We start from the raw sequence: 20,504 nt of genomic DNA, 5'->3' as shown, positions 1-20,504 counted from the left end.
TCTCTCCTTACCAGCATGGCACTGCTATGAGGGATCAATGTCTGTCAGTTCAGGTCGCGAGGATGGACTAGGGGCTGCTACTAATCGAAAAGAAAAGCTTAAATCCTCGCCAGTAGAATAAAATGCTCAGTTGTGGCGGTGGCGCAGCCAGATTTTCAGTGCTTCCCACGGCCAGGCTGCTTGCCTGCATCCCAGAGGCTCCCAGGCAGGGCTGCCATACCTGAACCACCACTGATGGATGCCTGTCGAGCCTGTTTTTAAACCTCTAGTGACAGCAGCTTTCACAACTCTCCTCAGGCAGTATCCTCCGGCACTGTCGTCCTTACCGCTGGAGACTCAAGGCTAGATTGCCACACGATGCAGGTTCAGCTCTGTACTCTTTCTCCTCTTCCTAGAGTACATTGACGAAAGATTGGATTCCCAAGGAATATATAGGAAAACAAACGAACGAACAAACACCAACAACAACTCCACAAAGCTGGAAATTTTCTTGTATCTCTTCAGCGTTCACAAGACTAAAGAACACCAATTCTTTTTAATCGTTCCTCACAGGTCATTTCACACATCCATCTTTCCTGTAGTTTTCTGAATCTCCCCTAGCTGGTTTACATTTTTCTTGAAATTTGGGTCCACTGCTAAGTCTCATATTCACTTTACCAATGCTAAATCGATTGGAAAGGTTATGGGATGTGCCAGAATTGATCCCTGTCTCTACATGCCCAAACATCTGTCTTTTTTGTGGAAGTGTCCCACTGCTGATGCACATTCAGCTCATGATCTGTACTGCCTCACAGGCTCTTTCAGATCACCACTGCCTAGCCCATCTTCTCCCATCTCGGATGGGAAGATTGATGTCCTTCCTGAACACATTTTAAACGTGCCATCTCCAGAGGCATGTGAGATCCTCACCTCCTAGCTCAACCCCTTGAGTTGTGCTGATGCAATTATTTGTAGGCCTACACTATCAACTGTGTCAGTGAAACAACTCGGTAACAAAAAACAAAGAGTGGGGGAGGGAAGGACAAAGACAGGTTTTGTTCTTTTTTAATTTTGTTGATATGATTTACAGAGCAACCCTGCAAAACCAGTTCCTTGTGCTTGAGGTCACTGAACATCTCATTAGGCAAGCTGGTCTCTTACTACCATCTCATCCTTCCTACGCACCGGGATAGTTTCCAGCTGTGCTCATAATACTGTTGAGCTGTAAGGAGTGTGCACACTGCAGAGGGATTCTGACATAGTTTACAGGGCTGGCTGGGATCTTCCATGTGCTTTCTTCAGCCCTCTGCTCTGGAAGCTTGCCTTTACTGCTCTCTTGCCTTTTCTCCCTCATCCCTCTCCATCATCCCTTTTTTGATATCTCATCCCCTGTCACTTCCAGAAAGCAAAGCAATTTAAAAATTACTACTCGGACCAGACCACTTGTGAGGGATCAGGACAGCACAAGCTTTGTAGGCCGTACATATTTGATAAGGCCTGCATTGCATTGTTAGGCAATGACTTGGCAAGCGCAGGCTTGTATGCAGTGCTGAGAATCCTCTCTCCTCTGAGGGACTGAAATTTTACACCAAATCAGGCAGACTTACCTTGTTTAGCAAGCTGCAACCCTCAAGATTTCATCTCTTATTTCAAGTCAGCTATATTTCTTTAAAACACGTCTACTGGAGCAAAATAATTCATGTAAATTGCAGCTTACACAAGCAAGAAATCAGACTTTTAGAGCTGTAGAGGGACACCTGAAAAACAACGAGAGAGACAACAAAACACAAGGCATTATTTTTTTTCTTACACAAAATATCATTATGACAGCTCAAACTCATTTTTTCTTGAGATGGATGTGCAGTTGGCAAGTGGAAGATTCCTCTGTTTGTAGTCATCTCCAGTTTCGCTCCAGCTCGCATGGGTAAAAAAAATAAAATACCCAAAGTCTCTAATCCAGTCTACAATCCTGCCCTTGGAACCGAAAAGTAGACAGGTAGGTTTCAAAACAGCAAACATCAAGGGAGGAATGTCAAGGTTCTGATTTTAGATGGAAGGCTTACAGCAGTCTTGACTAAAGGTAAAGGTTAACCTGTCTCCCTAGTTAGTGTCGCCAACGCAGGACTACAAAAATTATTCTGTGGGAAAGCCGTAGGATGATTTACAGTTTTCCCTTGTCCAATAAGATGACAAGAAATGCCAGATCTGCTGCCAGCTGCAGCTCTCCAAGGGAGGTTCCCACCTGGATCAGCTTCAGAAGCTCACAAAAGAGACATTCTATTTCTCTTAAAATCTCGTGTTTTCAGATTTGAAGGTGCTTCTCTCTTTGATAGATGTCTGTACACAGATATTTAAAGATTTCAGTACTTTATTTAAAGCCTTTTTTAACCAGACTACCTCAGTCTAAAATAACTTTGATTGCTAAAGGGCCCTGCTAGTTTTTTTTAGGACCATGAAGCACACATGCACAATGCACACAAACCGTATCTTTTCAAATTCTTTAAGTAAAAAGGGGCTTGTCCCTTCTCTTTTTCCACCTAGAACCTCCAGCAGGATCTGACGAATCTGCATGGGCACTTATGACAGCACTTGCCTGTCCCTTCGTTTGGTACTGCTGGCATCCTGAGGAAGTCCCTCCGGTCAGTATTTATACTCCTTGGGCAACAATCTTTGAGGTAATTTTCTATTTTTAAATACTGTTATAACTTTAGGGTATTCTTTGTTTATTAGAGTGGAAGATGAAGATGTCGTTCCATGACTACTTTTTAATTAAAATAATAATAAGGTAGCAGAAAGAATGCAATATGCTATCTATTGCACAACACTGTATAAAGGTGATTTTGAAAAAAATACATCATGATAATTGTCTTGTACCCCAAAGAATAAACTAAGCTCTCTGAGTTGCGTCATTACAAGAGTTACTACAGGACACAAGAAAATAGAGCGTAAGATTAGGCTGAGAAGTTGGGAAATAATGCTAGCTAATAAGGCAAGGAAAATTCACTGCAGAGTTTGAAAAATTCTGTGGGTGAGTATAAAAGGAATAAAAAAAGAAAGGCGGGCATCTAGGTACCAGCTACAGTTACTCAGCACTGTAAGACTGTGAGAACAAATGTTCCTGGAACAAAGCCTGCAGTTCTCAGTGCTGCAGTATATCTTACCCTTAATTTATGCAGAATATGACTTTATAATTAAGATGCAGTAGGCCCCCAAAAGCCACACCATACAGAACTTTAGAATTTGTAATAAACAAAACCATTCAGACTAGGACAATAAAAAAAAAAAAAAAGCTTAAAATTAAAATCTGCATTTCCTAAATTCAGTTCAACAAGGAGTTGCTTTCTACGTGCAACAGTTTGATAATGTTTTATTTACAGAAAAGCACATTTTATGGAATTAACGAAAAAACAAAATGAAGAGCACAAAGTAGAATGGATGCAAATACTGAAATTCAAAAATATGAAGGCAAGCCAAGTACTGTAAATTGTTTCACACTTTGTAAAACTAGTATATATAATATATATATTCAACCAAACATATATTCAGCCAAATAATAATAACTGAACAAAGTTATTTCTGCCTACTTTGCTTGTTTCTAAATCTAGAGACTAAAAAAGAGCAGATGGTAGCTTATGACATCTGCAAATCCCCTCTTTTTCTTGTTTGTAAGCTGTATATACATTCCCATTCAAACACAACTCTAAGCAATCTTTTAAAAGAAGCAATAAAGGCACCTCTTGACCTGCAGAGGTAAAGCAGAAGTCAAAGGTTTTGATTACCACTGGAGTTCAATACCTTTATTCAGTACATCCTGCAGATCTTAGTTCTCAGACTGAACTTGAAACATTTATGGGTGTGAAAAGATTGATAAACCTACAGTATTTCAGTAACACTCCAGCTTTCTTTGATGGAGACCAAACAAGAAAGTGTAGGAGAAGGACACTGTTTTCTCATGACGCTAAATAATAACCAATCTTGCACCAGAAAACTCCACAATAAAAATGGCCACACAGTAAATTGGAGATAAAGAGTTAAAAGACAGTGCTCTTGATGGGTCGTGCAGGGCTGTGCCCTATCTGACATCTCACCAGTCATTTTGATGACAACAATTGAACATTTGCAAAGTGGCCATAAGGTAAGCACTTAAAATTTCTCCCCCAGATGCACAGAAATAATTCACAGGCAGCTAAGAAATTAGAAAGTGACAAGATTCAGAAAATGCAAACTAATCTATAGTGGAGAATCAATCTACATTTCAGACTTTCAGGGGAAGGTTAAAACCTGGAAGGCAGTTATGCTGAAAGAGACAGAGGGATGAAAGCTTTGCCTGATGAATAGCAAATGTGGAAGATATTAGCTATGTAGAAGCATGAGATTGCAGAGGAGGAAATAGAAAGCTGTCATCATTTGAAAGTCTCATTTAAAACACTGAATCCGGTTCAGCCACTTCACTACAATGAAAAGACCGACAAATAGCAGACAGCTCCAAGAAAATAATTTGGAAAATAATGAATTATCCAGGAGTAAGATGGAGACACCTACTAAGAAAAATCAAAAGCACCAAATGTATAGTATTAAACTAAAAATAGCTACAGAGGCAGGATAACACTTTGCAAATATCTGAGGATGTAAATTCTAGGGGCGGTGTGAAGGACTTGGAGTACAAAAGAGCTGTGCACCCAAGTAGACATGGCTGACAGAGTGACCAGCACAACTCATTCCTCACAGCAAGATTCTCCAGTTTTACAGATCGGCAGAAACACAGCCCCTTATTTTTTACCACACTTATAAATCACAGCTCAGCTAAACAGGTGTTACTGTTCTCAAGAGCCTTGTAGCTCTCCTTGAGTTTATACCATATTCCTCCAGCATTTGACCTCCACAGACCATGCTTTTTCCCAGTATTAGCTCGATCGGCTCCTGCATGAGGCAACCTGTCTTCTGCACCCATTCCTTTTACCTGAAGGGCTACAATAGTCAGTCCTCCACAAAACTCTCATCTTTGTCCCAGAAGCTACAGCTGCTCAGTACAACGCACACAGGCCCTCTCACATTTTTCAAGCAGAACACACAGTTATTCCTTCTAAGCCTATAGCAGCTTTTATGCCTTTGCCCTGTCATAGCTTCCCTTGAAGCCAGCCCTGCTCACTAACGGTACTTCCTTATTAGCCGTCAGAGACTGAAGAGAAGGCAAGGGGAGAAGAAACGTTGCAGTGGTGGAATTTTTCTCCCTCTTGCTCACACAGAAGAGAGCACAGCATTTTGTTTCATGCAGCTACTCTCGCTCTGCTCTGATGTTCTGTGCAGGAGAGTAGCTGCAGAGTTTTGGGGGTGAGAGCAGAATGCCAAATGCCCTGTGGTCTCAGCCACCATACCCTGCAGAGATATTTCTGTGCTGAAACAGGGGTGGGAAGCAGCACTTCAAAGCTGAGTACCTTCTTCTGTGTCTTCCATGAAGCTGCTGTTAAATAGCCCCTGGCCAAACTTCTCACAGGAGAGCTCCAATGTCCTTTAGGTGCCTGTAACATGGACAAAGGCAGGATGTCTTTCATCTTCCTCATAGAAAAGGTCCTAATGGGTTTCTGGTGCCTGTAATGTTAGAATGGAGCACAATTTCCAAAATCTGCAGCCCAGAAATACAAGGTTTTCTAAGAGTTGCCACAAGAATGATAAACTATATCCTTTTGTTCATTCGGTGGAAAGCAGGTTAGCTTTCAGACCACTGTCTTGCCACAGGACTGAGTTCAGAGTTAGTAGTCATCACACGTAGCATTTACTGAGAGGACGGAAAGAACAACAACAGCATGTAATGCAGAGCCAGCAAATTCCCCTCGTTTTATGGAGCTGGCCTGTGCAGCAGCGTGCAGGGCCAGCGACTGAACTTTGAGAAACAGTAAAGAACCAAGTGGGCCTACAGCGCAGGGAATATCTGCAGTGCAGCACGTTTTGCCATATTCCTGACGTACCTCCAGCACCCCCAGGTGACTGAATGCAAAGCCTGAGTAGATCCCAGCACTGGTTTGTGTCACAGCGGAGCCTCACTTACCAACACAGCGACAATCCTCTCCCCCTCTTCTGAATTTCTGGGATAGCATCGAGATGTCATACCCAGACTGAGAATCAGTTTATTTAAGGCTTTACTTCAGTAGTACTATCTCACTTGTCACCTAACAAAGCTTGCTCGATTCATGCAAAATAATGAGCTGACCATATTCATTTTCTCTATGCAGCTGAACATGTGCAGGGTGGGAAAAGGCAAGAGGCCCCAGTCTGATATTATGTGGCCTCCTTCTATAAATCACAGTGCCAAAGACTGCCCAAGGTGGTTTAGATGATTTGCCTAACTCATACTAGTGTTTTAGTGCTCTCTGGCAAAGAGGCTTTCAAGGTGTGGCACACAAACCATTTTTACAAGTGTTTTTTAAAGGAAAAAAAAACAACACACACATCTTTTGTGGCTCCAGCAGCAGATTGAAAGCCTGCAGTGTGCCAACTCCTATCTGAAGGAGAACAAATACTGCCACGTGAACAGCTACTGCGTGAGGGGAGGACAGTGACTGCCTGATGGCTGATAACTATCTGGCCACCAGAGAAGCATGTTTATAATGGTCTTTACTCATCAATTGCTTCCTGAACATTAGGTAAACACTTTCACAACAGCAATTACAGCCAGTCATAGAACCGCACCACTACAACTGCTCCTCTCAGACTGCCTGCACAGGTGGTGCCTGAACCTGCGCTTGCAGCTCAGGATGGTGGAGCAAGAAAAGATAAGGGGAGAGGTTAAAATAAAAGCAGAGGCAGAGGGCATTGGTGAAACCTGATGTGCTTTAGGTGGGTGAGTGGATGAGGTTGGGGACAGGCGGTAGGTGGGCAGAGGCAAAAGGTTTAGATCTTGGTGAGGTGAATTGCACAGACAGGAAAGTAGCGGCTCTGAGGTGGATGCATGGGGTTTTTGGGAGTGGGACATGCAGCAGTATGCACATCTGAAGAGGTAATGAAGGGGAAGGAACACACGAGGAGGTGGAGGGGAGGCAGGCAGGAATGGCAACACACTGCTTCTGACCCACCTTTATGGTCTGGAAAAACATTTTCCAGTAGTATCTACTGATGCTGACACTCAAATTAAAGTTTGAGACCTCCGTGCCCCAGTTCAGTCCTAATTTACAAATCAGCTATGTCTTAAAGCTCAGTTTGCTTTTCATGATGCAGAGTCTGTAGTTGCCCACACAGAAACTATCTCAACAGGAAAGATTTACCGACAACACGCAAGTAACAGACTGGGGTAGAGCAGCTCCTCCCTGGGCTCAGAAGCGATGTCTGAGCTCCCTCTAGCGACTTGTGCTGGTTTTCCACACTCAAAGATCACTACCAGATTCTATACACCTTTGGAGCGAATAGCTCAATTAAAACCCAAAGAGTTTTAAAACAAATAAACGGAGAAAAGGTCTTTGTATCTGCCTGGTACAGTTCATATCAATTCCACCTCACAAAGATAAGTTTGTCTTTTCAGAAGTTGCCAGAAAAGTAAAGCAGAACATAAACAGATTGCATGGCATTAGAGACAAGTTGAAACTGGACTGTTTCCAAAGCTCTTGCAAAACAAAAACAGCAAGCTTGTATAACTTTCTACTTTAGGTAACAGAAATATCTTCTGAAGTAGCATTTCTAGAAAGGGGAGTAGAAGAGGGCTTTTGCCGTCATGAATCTGAAAACAACCATCATAAACAAGGCTGGCATATAAATCGGTTCCCTTGCTATCTTACAGAATAAACATATGGGTGAATCACAACTTTAAAAAAAATCAGACTGCTCAATTTTCTACATGATGCATGGGCTCTGAGACACGGCCACTGCAATCCTAAAAAGGAGAGAGAACAACTCATTTAAGTGTCAGGATCTGGGGTCCTTTCCCAGTCACATCCTCTTTGCAAACTTTGAAAAAAAAAAAAAAAAAAAAAAAAAGAGTTTAAATCATTCAATTTTTAAAACAAACAAAAAAGGCTTTAAAACTAAAACAAACATTTTACAAAAGTTTCTCTGTCTCATTGGAAATGTGTCTTGAGACACATATGTTAATCCTGATGGCATTTCTCTGCCTGTCAGTTTAATTATGGATTCCTGGAATGAGGGATGGAAAGGAACTTTTTGTATGCAATGAGCTTCAGCTACAGAGGCTGGGAACTGTTGCCTCAGCTCCTGCATAACACCGCATCTACCTGTGCTTTTCCCCACAATGGGTGGAAAAAAGGAATATTTCAAACAAAATAAGCCTGAACTATCTAGTGGTCAGTATAAGCATGTCCTCCAGCTCTCCTGCTGTTTTGCCATGGGGTTGTTCGCTGTTTACTTCACCTGTCACTGACGTGGTGCAGAGTCTAGCATAGGGGAGCCCTCATCTCAGTTTAACCTGTCCTGCAGGCACTACTGCTACAGCAAGCTGTGGGCATCAGCATTGTTGTTTCCTGATATTGCTGTTCTTTGGTTTGTTATCAGTTCTGCTACGCTTATGGGACCGTATTTTTGTGTACTGTTGAGCCACAACCACAAATTAACTTCTGTTCATATATTTGTCTTCTGTCTCTGCCACCAAATAATTCCCTACCTCCAAGATAAATGCCACTAACAACCTTCTACAGTCCTATCCCCTTCTGGCTACAGCAGAGCAGTAATCCCCTCACAGCTCCTGTCTTCACACTGCTCTACCTGCTCTCTTTCCTGACTTCTCAAATCCAGGTGCAAATTTAGGAGGGGGCATGACAGCAGCCACGAAGTTGTTCAGAGCAGGGTGAGAGGCTGTTAGCCCATCTGCCAGGGGAGAGTGCAAGCTGTAGGGGAATTTAACTTGCCCAAATGAGGAAGAGAATGAAGAGCTGGAGCTTTACATTTAATGTTACAGAGCAGCAATGTTTCCCTGCCCATTACATCATGCTCATCATTAACTCACCAGCAGGAGGATTGTTCCTTTGTTTTTACAAGAGATCTCAGGTGGAGGGGAAGCACCCAACGGCTGGTACAGGGGAACAGCCTCTTCACCTCCTCAGCCAGTAAACTGGAGCAAGATGCTCAGACTCTGTACTGGAGGAAGCACATAATGCTGAAACCATTCTGCATGGGGCTATGAAAACATAAAAGAGGCATAAAACCAAGTTAACAGCAGCATGTCAAGGCCTTGTTAAAGAGTGGAAACAAAGCAAGTGCTGACGTAGCACCACCAAAGGCTCTGTAACAGACCAGGAGACAGAGTGTTGTTGCATTTCATTATCTGCCTAACAGCAATACCTCCCAGCAGAAGAAAGGTTATTTTTAATGATCACTCACTCATGTCCTATAACAGTTCCATGGCCTTGGCAAGCACAAAGAGCTCCAATTGTCCTTTTTTTTGCCCAACCCTCTTTCCCCACACCCCCCTTTTTTGTTTAACATACAACTTGATGCTTTTTTTTTTTTTTAATGAAAAATGACTAATCTATATAGGAACAGATCCCATAGGTGAAGCTGAAACTAGGACATTTTAGCTTAAAAATAACTCATTAGGATTTAGGCACATGAGGTCACCTCTGAAAACAGGCCGTAGATACTCTCTGCACGTCACAATTACCAGTCAAAAACAGATGCTAAACTTGCATGTCTGGTTCAGAGTGTTACAGATAACCTGAAATTTACTCTCAAGCATTAACGAGCTAAATTGGTGAGCATGTTGTTTTGCACTGAAAACCTGGAGCAGAGAAATCGCTCAGCATCGCTTAGACCCAAGGGATGGACTTGTGCTATTATCAGCTACCACATCCACGTGACATGGGCTTGGGGTTATCATCAACGCTCACATCCTTTCCCGTATCCATACATGCCCCATCTGGACACATGCAGAGGGAACCGTGGGCTGTGCCTGGGTGCAGCTGTGCTGCAGCAGCAGCCACCAGCCTGTGCTGCAGCCCCAGCAGTGCCCGAGCAGCCCACGGCACCGACAGGCAGCACTGCACAGCTGTGGACCCCTGCTCAGCTGGGCATGAAGAGGTGCTTGGTTAGCTTGGTAACCTTGGTTAGGGCTGGTGTCCAGCACTAGGGTCAGGACCGTGGAGCTGTTGTCATCTCTTTTGGTGTAAGCAGGGAGGGAATAGGAAAAATCCAAAGGGCAAAGTGAGCAAGAGGTTCTATTTTTGAAGCAGCAGTCTGGGAAAAACGTACTGGACAGAGGTCATCATCTGCTTCTAAATAAATGATCCGGGTGCCATCTCTGAGATGACAGTTGGCTTCTTTTTGTAGGAGTTCTCAGTACTCATCCCTCTCAAAGCAGCAGCCCACACTTGTGCCCTGTTTTTTCTCTCTTGGAAGTACAGTAGAGAAGAGAAAATGCAAAAATAATAATTTCTGCCAAAAATAGGACTGAAGAAGAATGTACATGCAACAAGATCAAACACAATGAGAAGGCACTGCTATTGTAGCTGACCTCTTGCTTACACAAGATTGTCCCTAGCTCTTCACTCTGCCTCCTGCCAGTTCCTAGGTGCCATCAGACATCAAAAATACTGTTGGACCTGGGATAAAACAAGAAGGATTGCAAAAACAATGCTCTCAGGAGGCTTTCAGCTCTGATCACTTTTCCAAGAAGCACCTGATTGCTTCAGCACCTGAAATCTCAGCTAACATTGTGTAATTGCTTAGCAGCAGATAAGGATTCTGGATGGCAAAAGGATATCCCTCAACAGCCCCTCCCAATAAAGCCCACAAAGAGCTGCTCTCTCATTCCAACCCAAAAGTGGTAGCTGTAGTTTTCCGTTCTATTCCCTCCCGCTCCCCTGGGCCCTTTTGCTTTCTCCCAGGCCAAGCTGGCTTCCCCAGTAAGCTCAGCTGCCTCTCCCCACGTCCCCACAGCTCCCGAGGGCAGCCAGGCAGGACAGCCCAGGGCCCCGCTGGCTGGGGATGGCACAAAGGTCTCCACGGCTTCTTTCGCAACACATGCTCTAGAGGGAAAACAGCAGAAATGTTTATAGTGAACATGTTATTACAGACCTCATCCTTAATCACTGAGCAGCTCCCGGAATGCTGCTCTGCTGATTTTGCCACCCCAGAAACCTACCGGAGGCACTTTGGGAATTTGTCCAAGCCTCCTCCAAACTTCTGGCCAAGCAGCAGCACCTTGAACCTGCATCCAAATCACAAGTGTAGTCAAGGACAGCTGAAGTTACCTTAAGTCCACTGGAATCTGTAACTAGTAACAATTTGGTTTTCCTTACCTACAGCAGAGGTTTATGCTGCCCCACCTGCCCAGGAAATTAGTCACTCATTGATGGAGCCAGGGCAAATTCCCATTATAGGTGGAACCAAAAAAAGTCATAGCCATCTCACTCACAGCTGCAACCTCTTATTCAAGGTAGGCTGGATCCAGGTCCTCCCCAGAAACCTGCTAGAAGTCAGACAAATTGCTTTGGGAGAAGCTTTGAGAAAAGTGATTGCACCTTCCAGGACTGCCAAAGTGAGAGCAAGCAAACAGCAGTCACCGGCAGGGTGGGCAGGGTGGGCAGGGAAGGATCACTCAGATAACTCAGATAACCTGTTTTTCTGTCTTCCACTTTTTAAAAGGGACATTCATTCTGCTCGGTGTAGCAGAACCAATTACACAACATAGGTTTCAAATCCCTAATTACAGTGGATGCTTTTGCCTCAATATTGCTGGAGGGAAAGATTCATGCAATGAAGCCGCGGTATCTGTGACAACAACATCATGTGCCATGCTGATCAAAAACTGGTTCACTGCTGAATTTCAGTGTCACCCTTCCTAGCGGTAATTATGCCTCACAATTAAAAGGGAATCATCAAGACTGTGTACTGACAAAATATTTTCATATGAAACAAGGAACTCACTAAGTAAAATACAACATTTATTAATAATCTGTAACACGTTTTCAAAAAGTTTAATTATTTTAAGGGCCAAAGGATAAAACTTCTGTGATAATGAATAGTCTAATCTTTTACAACTGGAACTAGGTCAACAACAAATTAAATTACCCAGCCAGCATGAAAAAGATGAATTGCACCAAAATTAAAAGATGCTATTAAAATAGATTTCCAGCCTCTCTTGCTAACCCACCTCAAAGCAAAAAAAAAAAAAAAAAAAAAAAAAAAAGAGAGAGAAAACAAAACAAAACAAAACCAAACAACCAATCAAAACAAAAACAAAAACAAACCACCAAAAAAAACAGTAATATCAGGATGTCAGTATCATGAAATGGAATTAGGAAATATCATGCTGCTTTCTAGTTTCTGAACTACAGTGTTATAGTAATCAAAGGGAGAAAATTTACTCCAGGATAGCAAGATGGAGAAAAAAAAGGAAAGTTAAAGCAGCAGGGTATGGAATTCTTTCAGTACGTCTTTTACTGAAAACATGTGAGATTGCTTGAAATTACTTCACGTTGGTATCAAACCATAGCAATAAGATCTTTTTCTCTATCTTAGCCCTTTTTTTTTTTTTTTTTTTTTTTTTTTTTTTTTTATGAGTGTGTCAAAGCATTTTTCTGGTCATAGTTAGGTGTCAAATCTATTGGAAAATAAATTCCTCTGTAGGAGTGCACTGCAGTGGTGGTAGTGAGATGAAACCCTTGTGCCCCAGCATGTCTCATTCAAGTATGGGTCAGAAATGCAGAGCTTGAGGAGCACGGCTGCTCTTGCAGTGTTATTCACTGTAGGTAAGTGCAATGTACCTGAGAGGTGGGAAAAGGGCGAGCAGAGTCTCTGTGTACTCTGCTTTACAGAGATGTAGACATATATAAGGACTGAAACACATACAGAAGCCCCATGGTATGATGTACAGAAGCCTCTTTATCTGCCAAGCTGTATGTCAGACACCTCATGTACTTTAAGCACTAATTATAATAGTAATAAAATTCATACCTCCAAGATTAGAAGATCATCAATAACAAATCCACTGAGACTTCCTGTATGAGAACAGTTGCGAGAACAGCAAAATCTGGCTCTGCTCTAGCTAGAAATGATGTTGCGACAGTGTCAAAAGTCTTTTTTTCCTTCTTTTCTATGATTTTATTTTGGGATAAAATAGCTTAGTGTTCCAAGTGTTATGTTTTGGCTTGAACTGCATATTTTAAAGCAATGCAGCTCTGCTGCAGCTTCTCTGAAAAGCACTATTTAATAACATTGTAAAGTCAATGACTCAAATCCCAGAAATATCCCTGCTTGTACTTTGTGATTTGGGCTTTTGGTTCCTAAGTATTATGATATTATCTTTAATCACATTAGCATATCCTGTTGTCTCTAAGGATTCCTGTTCACGCAGTCACTGGGAAGCTATTCAGTGTTCTTTTCACCTTCCCTACTCAATGCCTGGCTTCAGGTCTCAGAGTGCCTCCTCCCCACCAGGGTCTGCTTATGAAACTGTTCACTCAAAGTGATTCATTAGCACTCGTCTTACTGCAGTGCTTGAAGCCCTTCTTTTAACTAACTGAGATATTACCTTAAAAAGGATGCAAAGAATAGAAGTCTTGATCTCCGCCAATGAGTTTGCATAATATTTTGAGAGAAGGCTGCTCTACAATGCACATTAAACTAGTGCAAGTTGGAACAAATACAGGTATCATGTATAGACCATTAATTTCTTGTTTTGGAGATGACTCTAAACTTCCAATTCTCAAACAATGGAAATTTGCAGTATACCTAAATCAAACTCTTACTGAAGAGGAAAACTCAAAAGGAAGCAAATAACCTCCTTAACGATAATATCCTGTTGACATTAAAAAGCAAGGCTAGGCTATCAGTAATTTTCTTTAAAACAAAACAAAACAAAACAAACAAACAAAAAAATGCTTCTCACAGTAACAGAAGCATCAGGCGTCTGTGATTTTTCTTTTTCTTTTTAAACCAATGAGATAGTTGAGATAAAGAGGCAATGAGAAACAAGAAATAGCCTGAAGAAAGGACAATAGCTACATGCCTGCCTCCTTCCCCTCTCCCCTCATCACATTTTGAATAAATTGGCAGCAATTGTGAGTATTTCCTCACAAGGAAAATCCCAGTCATACGACCTACTTTCGTCTAATTACATGACCTACTCATCCTCGCCTCTTCCTCTAATGAAGGTGGTTGGTTTTTTTTAAACCATTTTCTTACCCAGGTCTTGGAAATCATAGCAAGTGCTGAAAAGCAGCACCTCGGTGGGGTGTGCGCAGATAAGTACCTCAGCTCATGAAGATGACAGTGAATTTTAATATGCAACTGGGACTGATAGGATTATTCACCTGCCATGATCATTTCTGGCTTGCCAAGGTGCCATATGAATGGGCAAGATTAAATGCTGGCTTCTCTCATCAACCAAAGAGTAGGATATGCATGGGTCCGAAACATGAGCACACAGAAGTGCCTTGTCTACATCCTGTGACTATATTCTTTCTCTGTTTTGGTAAAACACTGTGATGGCATTGCTCTTCTCTGCCACCACCTAGATTCATATGTAGAAGGAAATGGACAAAAGCTATAACCTCAGCCTCCTGCAAAAATAAAACACAAGGAGGTCACTTATAAATGGGGTAATACACAGAAACAGCAGGCAAGATGCCTGAATCTTTCTGCAGCTACGGGCAGTTTCACATCTATGACAGAGGGGTGCTGATGGAGGTGGCTGTGCTGGAGAAGAGAAACTCACTGCTTGCTCTCTGAAGAAAGACCCAGCTGTCATTAGTGCACGTGGGGCACTACATACAGCAAAGCTGCAACTTTCAAACGATACCATAATAAGCGACACTAAAACAAGAAATAATAATAAAAAACCTCCAACACTTCTGGAGATATATTCAACCAATTATAAAAATTATGCCATGATGTTTTGCAGAACAGTTTGCATAATAGATGAGACTTTAATAAAACAAGTTGTTTCAGTAACTGATTTCTTACCTGTTCCAATTTGAAAATATGCTGACTGAAATAATACTGAAGCTGCTTATTTGCATAATTTACGCCTAACTGCTCAAAACTGTTGGTTTCAAAGTCTTCAAACCCCAAAACATCAGCTACACCAATGGGCAAACACTGAAGGACGAAGATGTAGAAATCTAGTCAAGCAATCTGGCATACAGTGACTTAACCCTCAACAGCTAATTATTACCAAAGGTGCTGTAGTGTATGCTAAGAGATTTTGAATACCTGTAGCATATACTAATAGATTTTGAATATATAGCAGATATGCTTATTATGAAAACAGAGATAGGTAAATATTGCAATGAAATTTGCCACTGACTTCAGAGGAATAGTAAGTTTTCCTGTGTTTGGGCCAGAAGCCATACCTTAGCTTGTCTTGCCTTTTCCTTTATGTTAGCTGCTCTATGTCACCTTCAGTGTTTCCAGCAAATAGCTTATGATGACCCGGAGAATTTAAATCACTAAATATACCTAAATGACTAAATCCCCGCTAATACTGTTACTAACAGTAACACAGCAGCGAAAAGCCTAACCCATATAAGTGCTAATAGCATTGGGAACAGACTTTTTCAGATTCTCTCTCAAAGGCTCTAGTATGAACACTTTCAAAAATGACCTGGTCACATTGTCCACAGGCTGCTTATTTTTCAGATAACCACTGGTAATATTGAGACTGTTAAAAGCTTTGCCCCATGGCAAGTGTGAAGGACTGACAGGTCTGGGTACTGCAGATACCAGCTATTGAAATCCATCAAGCAAATGCTTTTACCCCTCACTCCCATAGGAAAATGCTAATTTGCAAAAGCATTTTATAGTTCTATACTCTTCCTCTCAGGTAGCTTAAAATAGCTGTAAAATCTCACATTATAGTCATTACAATGCTAACCAAAAAAATCACAAAAAATAAAAACAGATACAATTTCTACATCTGGCAGCACAGGACAAAAAAATGGCAGGGATACTAAAGTGTATCTTTGCATTTTTTAATACTTTTTTTTTTTTTTTTTCCTGAAGCAGCTATTGTATTCATAGAAAACCTGAAAAAGAAAGAGAGAAACAAGAATGGGTTTCTTTCTTTGTTTCTTCTCTCTTCCCCGCCTTTTTTTACCCTCTCAGATGCGGGGTTCTTTGCAAATTTACCTTGCATTGTCACAAGTAACACTTCAGACAGAGGTGTGACAAGCAAGTTGCTGATATTGCTCAAAACATTTTACTTACAAGCTTACCATGATTCTGCTCACTGCTGTATTTCCACAGAGAGCATCAGACAGTATTTCTCCCCATTACTTTGGGGAGTACTGAAACACAGGAGGATTAACTGATGTGCTTAAGACCGTGTAAGAAATCTGTGGGATAGCAGGCAATTCCCAAGTTCCAGCTTTGGTTTTATCACTTAATCATCTCTTTCTCTGAGCTACAGGAAACTGTGTCACAGCACATCAGAAAGTACATTTTTCTGATGTGTATATATATATATATATATATGCTGTAAGATTGTTTCTTCAAATCTCCTAAAATCCTTTGTTGTATTCCAGCTCACAAATTGATCACTTGAACCACTTCCATCTCAGTTGTGCTCCAATTGTTCATTTATAGCATTCTCCCTAATTTTTCAGGTTAGATAACTTAAATAGGACACTGTGGGTAAGTTGTAAATGTGCTTTATAAATAGCGCAGCACTCACAGATATATACAATATATCCCCCTTATAATGAAGTCAGCATCTTATCAGATATCTTCACTGACACTGAAAGAAAGAGTGGCAACTCAGTTGCTGGAGTTAGTGATGTCCACTTGTGTCAAGATGGTCGAGATGTTCAGATGGGTCTCACAGCTCACCACTGATACCTGGAAGGAGCCTAAAGGAAAATACTTCACACAGAAGGACAAGGTGCTAGTCAGGAAAACAACATGCAAAAAAATTAACACAGTAACACATAAGGCATCATGTAGCTTTTCAAACAGTGGTAGCTTCCTGAAGCAAATGCTAAGTTGCTTTCCTCACAGCAGTGTTTTTGGATATGCTGTGAAAATGGTCCCATCCTTTTTCAGCCACAGACAATTTTTTCCTGGCTGTATCAAAAAAGTACAGAGCCAAATGGTTAACGGGAATGTCACTTAGAGGCAGGAATGAAGGTTTGAGGAAAATAAAACAATAATGTAAAGAAAGCTGAAAAGCAACTGCTGGTTGCTGAAAAACAAACTGGTTTGCCGTGTAACCCTACAGGTCAGGACGACAGCCAGAAAAAAAAAAAAAAAAGGAATTTTAAACTCACCCTGTCACTGCACTGCTGTAACCCACTGAACTGTATTTGGACTCATGACTGTGAAGCTAAGTGCTCTGTGAAAAGAAGTGCCATAGAACATAGCCTTGTTTCTTTAAAAACTATTTCAAGCCTGCCCTTCTTACATTTGAATGATCTCAAAATCCTGAGGGACTCTTGGCATCACTGCCTCCACTGAAATCTTTTTTTTTTTTTTTTTTTTTGTGGCTTCCTCATGCCTTTGTTGCAGGATCCTCAGGCCTTCAGTCCCTTACACTACGTATTTCTTCATAAAGGAGATTAGCAAGTTTGGGTTCTTAAAATATTTTTGGTAATTTTGGCAATTGCTTTCAAAGACCTCAGAAAAGACCACGGGACAGACTGCGCACTCTCCTCTGTGCTGGACAAACACAAGCTTGGGCTCAATCCTGAAGGACACTGCTTGCTCTCCTGCTAGCAGGACATTTGACTTATGGGCATTTGGCTCCCCCAGAGGGAATTAGGTGGCAAAGAGCATCTCCTCCAGGCCTGCACGGATTACTTGTTACTGAGACCAACCATCTACCTGATCACGGGCTGTGGGGAGTGCAGGACAGACAGGCTGTTGAGCTTCCAGCTAAAACCCTACAGGTCTTTATGGCCAACACGTGGCTGTTCTGTTTGCTTTTAGGAGACGTGCAGCCGCTGGGCTTCTCTGCAGGAAAATGAGCAAAGTTTGCTTTGCAAGACGACTTGCCTCCCTGGCTGCTCTCAGCTGAGACATCACAGCTGAGAAAAGCACCAGCACAAAGAAGAACAAAGTGCCAGGCTGGGCTGGCAGTGTGGGTGGGCTGTGCAAGGCTTGTTCTGCAGTACAAAAGTCTGCCAGTTCTCTGAAAATATTGCTTCAACATCCTACTGCATGAGCCGATATAGATGGTTCTTTCTGATGGAGCTCTCTCTTGAGTCACTTACTGCTAATGGCCATCTATTTTGCCATTGTAGGTAAATTGTGGGCAGCAGTGAATTAGCTCAGGAAGGCAATACCCTATTTATAGAAAAATCTAAGAGACAGTACATTTTGAATTTTAAAAAAAGGTTTACCATTGCTTAATTCTCCTCTTTGCCTTCAACTAGGGAAGAGCTTTAATAATACAAAAATTGAAAAGAAAAGAAGGTTATTAAAGGCATTTTGAGAGATGCCAAGAACATTTGAAATTATTTCCATCTATCACATTTGCAGACAGTGATGACAACATCCACTTTATGGTCAAACCATTTCCGTGCCACCTCACAAGAACTTCATTTCTGCTGGAGGCAGCATCAGGTGACCACTGCTTCTTTCCCCATTGCTGGTTCTTCAGTAATGATTTTCCCTCTTGGCACAGTGGTAGGTATTGTATGAAGCCTAACAGAACTGAGATTGTGGCTTGATTTTTTTTTTAAATAGATTTCTCAACTGGGCCTGCTCTGCCGAGCATTGTTATGTCCCTGCAGTTACCAGCGCATGAATAGCAAGGGTCAGATAGCAAAAGACAAAAGGACTACAGACAGCTTGAGGCTCATTTTGTGATTACAGCAGTTGAAATTATGTGTTCCCAGGTGGTCTGTTGATAGAATTTGTTCTAATACATGTAAACAGCAACCCGCTACCATGGGTATGATGATATCAAGCACTAAAATACACTAGAACAGCATTTGGATGTATTGCTATATACCAGAAAGGAAATTCATCTCCTGAATCAATTTTATTCCTTACAATCATAACAAAACTTAGGAGAATTTAAAAAAAATATCTTGAAACAAAGTCCTCAAAGCTGTGTGAAGTTGAGGCTAATGTGAACAACAGGGTACTCATCTATCTTCCCTAATCCATGTTGTCCTAGTGGGCCCAGGACCAGGCAAGAGATCAGAAGGCAGGATTTATAAACTCTGATCCTGCGTTGTTTGTCTGCTACGTGACCTTGTACAGACCACTTAAATTCCTCCTAGGGAGTCCTTCAAAGAAGCCAGCGATATTTTAACCATTAGTCACTCTCTTCCCTGTCTTCATTAAATTACAGTGCCTTTTTTTTGTTTGTTTGTTTGTTTGTTTTTTTTTTGTTTCTATAAAATCTGGTTGAAAAAAAAAAACACCACCACTGGTAGATGTCATTATCCAAAATATTTTTCATCTTTTACCAATACATTTTTTGATCCTCTTTCAAATGTCTTTATTAAGTTTTCTGCAGCCCTTTGCCTATAACATTTGTACATTCTGGAGAAGTTCCTCCCTTATTTACCAACTTGTACTTAAAGATTCAGATCTTTGGATTAGGAATGCCATTAGGAATTCTCAGTGTATAGTTTTTGTTTTGTTTTGTTTTTTTCTTTGTACCTTTTTCAAATCTACCTTTACCTACTACTTGCAGTGGGACATTTTGGAGCAACACTGCTAACTTCTACTATGGTAGATGCTGACATTTTGTCTTACTGAAACTCACGGATCTTCAATGATTTAAACCTTTTGCTCTCTTTTCTCTGCCCTTTCTACAGTGTGCTGAATTCAGCTAGCACAGAAAAGTCATATCAAAATATCCTTGCTAATCCTGTAGCCTCACAGGGCTCATATTGCTAAACTTCTAGCACAGACCTGCTTTCACCGCCAGTTGCAATGTAACAAAGACTTTCTCATGAAAGCCATGCTGAGGACAGCTGAACAAGTACCGACCAGCTGCAGGGGTGTGCTGCAGGAAATGCTGCAGGAAACGCTGCATTGCCTCTGCTTCCATGGATTATCGATAGCAATTGTGAAATCAAGTAGTGTTGCGGCAAAACTGTGAAAAACAGTGACGTTTTCTCATTGCAGTACTAGGCACGTGGCACTTCCTGAAGCAAAAACGAAACATACAGTTCTCACTCTGAGAGTTGTTTTTGATAACAGCTTTAAAGATGGTAAGTCTGGAAGCACAATAGTGGGGCTTAACTTCGTTTTCAAGGCTGCACGATGAAATAGGACACAACCATTAACTGCAATGTGACAAAAGTGTTACTGGAAAACTTCCCCAAGAGCCTAGCTCTAGTCCTACATCGGGGCCTATTTTGGCTCAAAGATGACACTTCCATGCAGTTTCTTGGCTGAAAGAAAATGCGGAGAGCTGACTGACCTACTGTCATGTGAAGCTGGATTCAAGCTTGTTTTCAACAAAATGCAGCTCAACAATTTTAGATTAATGGAGGACTTAGGTCTGATTATTAGCTGTGCCTTTGAAACTTTGGGTCTGCTTCAGTACTGCCTTTTTTCACTTTTAATTTTAGTCTGTTTGTCATTAACAGCAAGCTCAAGATGCCTAAGGGCAGAATCAGACCTTTGGC

At 41.6% G+C, this 20,504-nt stretch overlaps 1 long non-coding RNA gene across 10 annotated transcripts; it reads right to left on the bottom strand.

Annotated features, from left to right (window-relative positions):
• Window positions 1-147: 147 nt before the first annotated feature.
• On the bottom strand, window positions 148-16,385 carry LOC137853703 (uncharacterized). 10 transcript variants are annotated; one of them, XR_011094670.1, is made up of 6 exons: window positions 11,060-16,385; window positions 10,430-10,517; window positions 10,168-10,306; window positions 8,927-9,097; window positions 1,587-1,736; window positions 148-391 (listed from the first exon to the last, which is right to left on the bottom strand). It is a non-coding gene; the product is annotated as an uncharacterized lncRNA (long non-coding RNA). The 10 variants fall into 10 exon arrangements; XR_011094672.1 differs by having other exon boundaries at window positions 10,168-10,517; window positions 11,060-11,125; window positions 11,217-16,385; XR_011094671.1 differs by adding an exon at window positions 5,415-5,498 and having other exon boundaries at window positions 10,168-16,385.
• Window positions 16,386-20,504: the final 4,119 nt, after the last annotated feature.

This window comes from Anas acuta, chromosome 3 (genome assembly GCF_963932015.1).
Source record: "Anas acuta chromosome 3, bAnaAcu1.1, whole genome shotgun sequence".
Classification (NCBI taxonomy): Eukaryota; Metazoa; Chordata; class Aves; order Anseriformes; family Anatidae; genus Anas; species Anas acuta.
The sequence above is the reverse complement of the archived record's forward strand: the minus strand, read 5'-3'. Positions and strand labels throughout refer to the sequence as shown.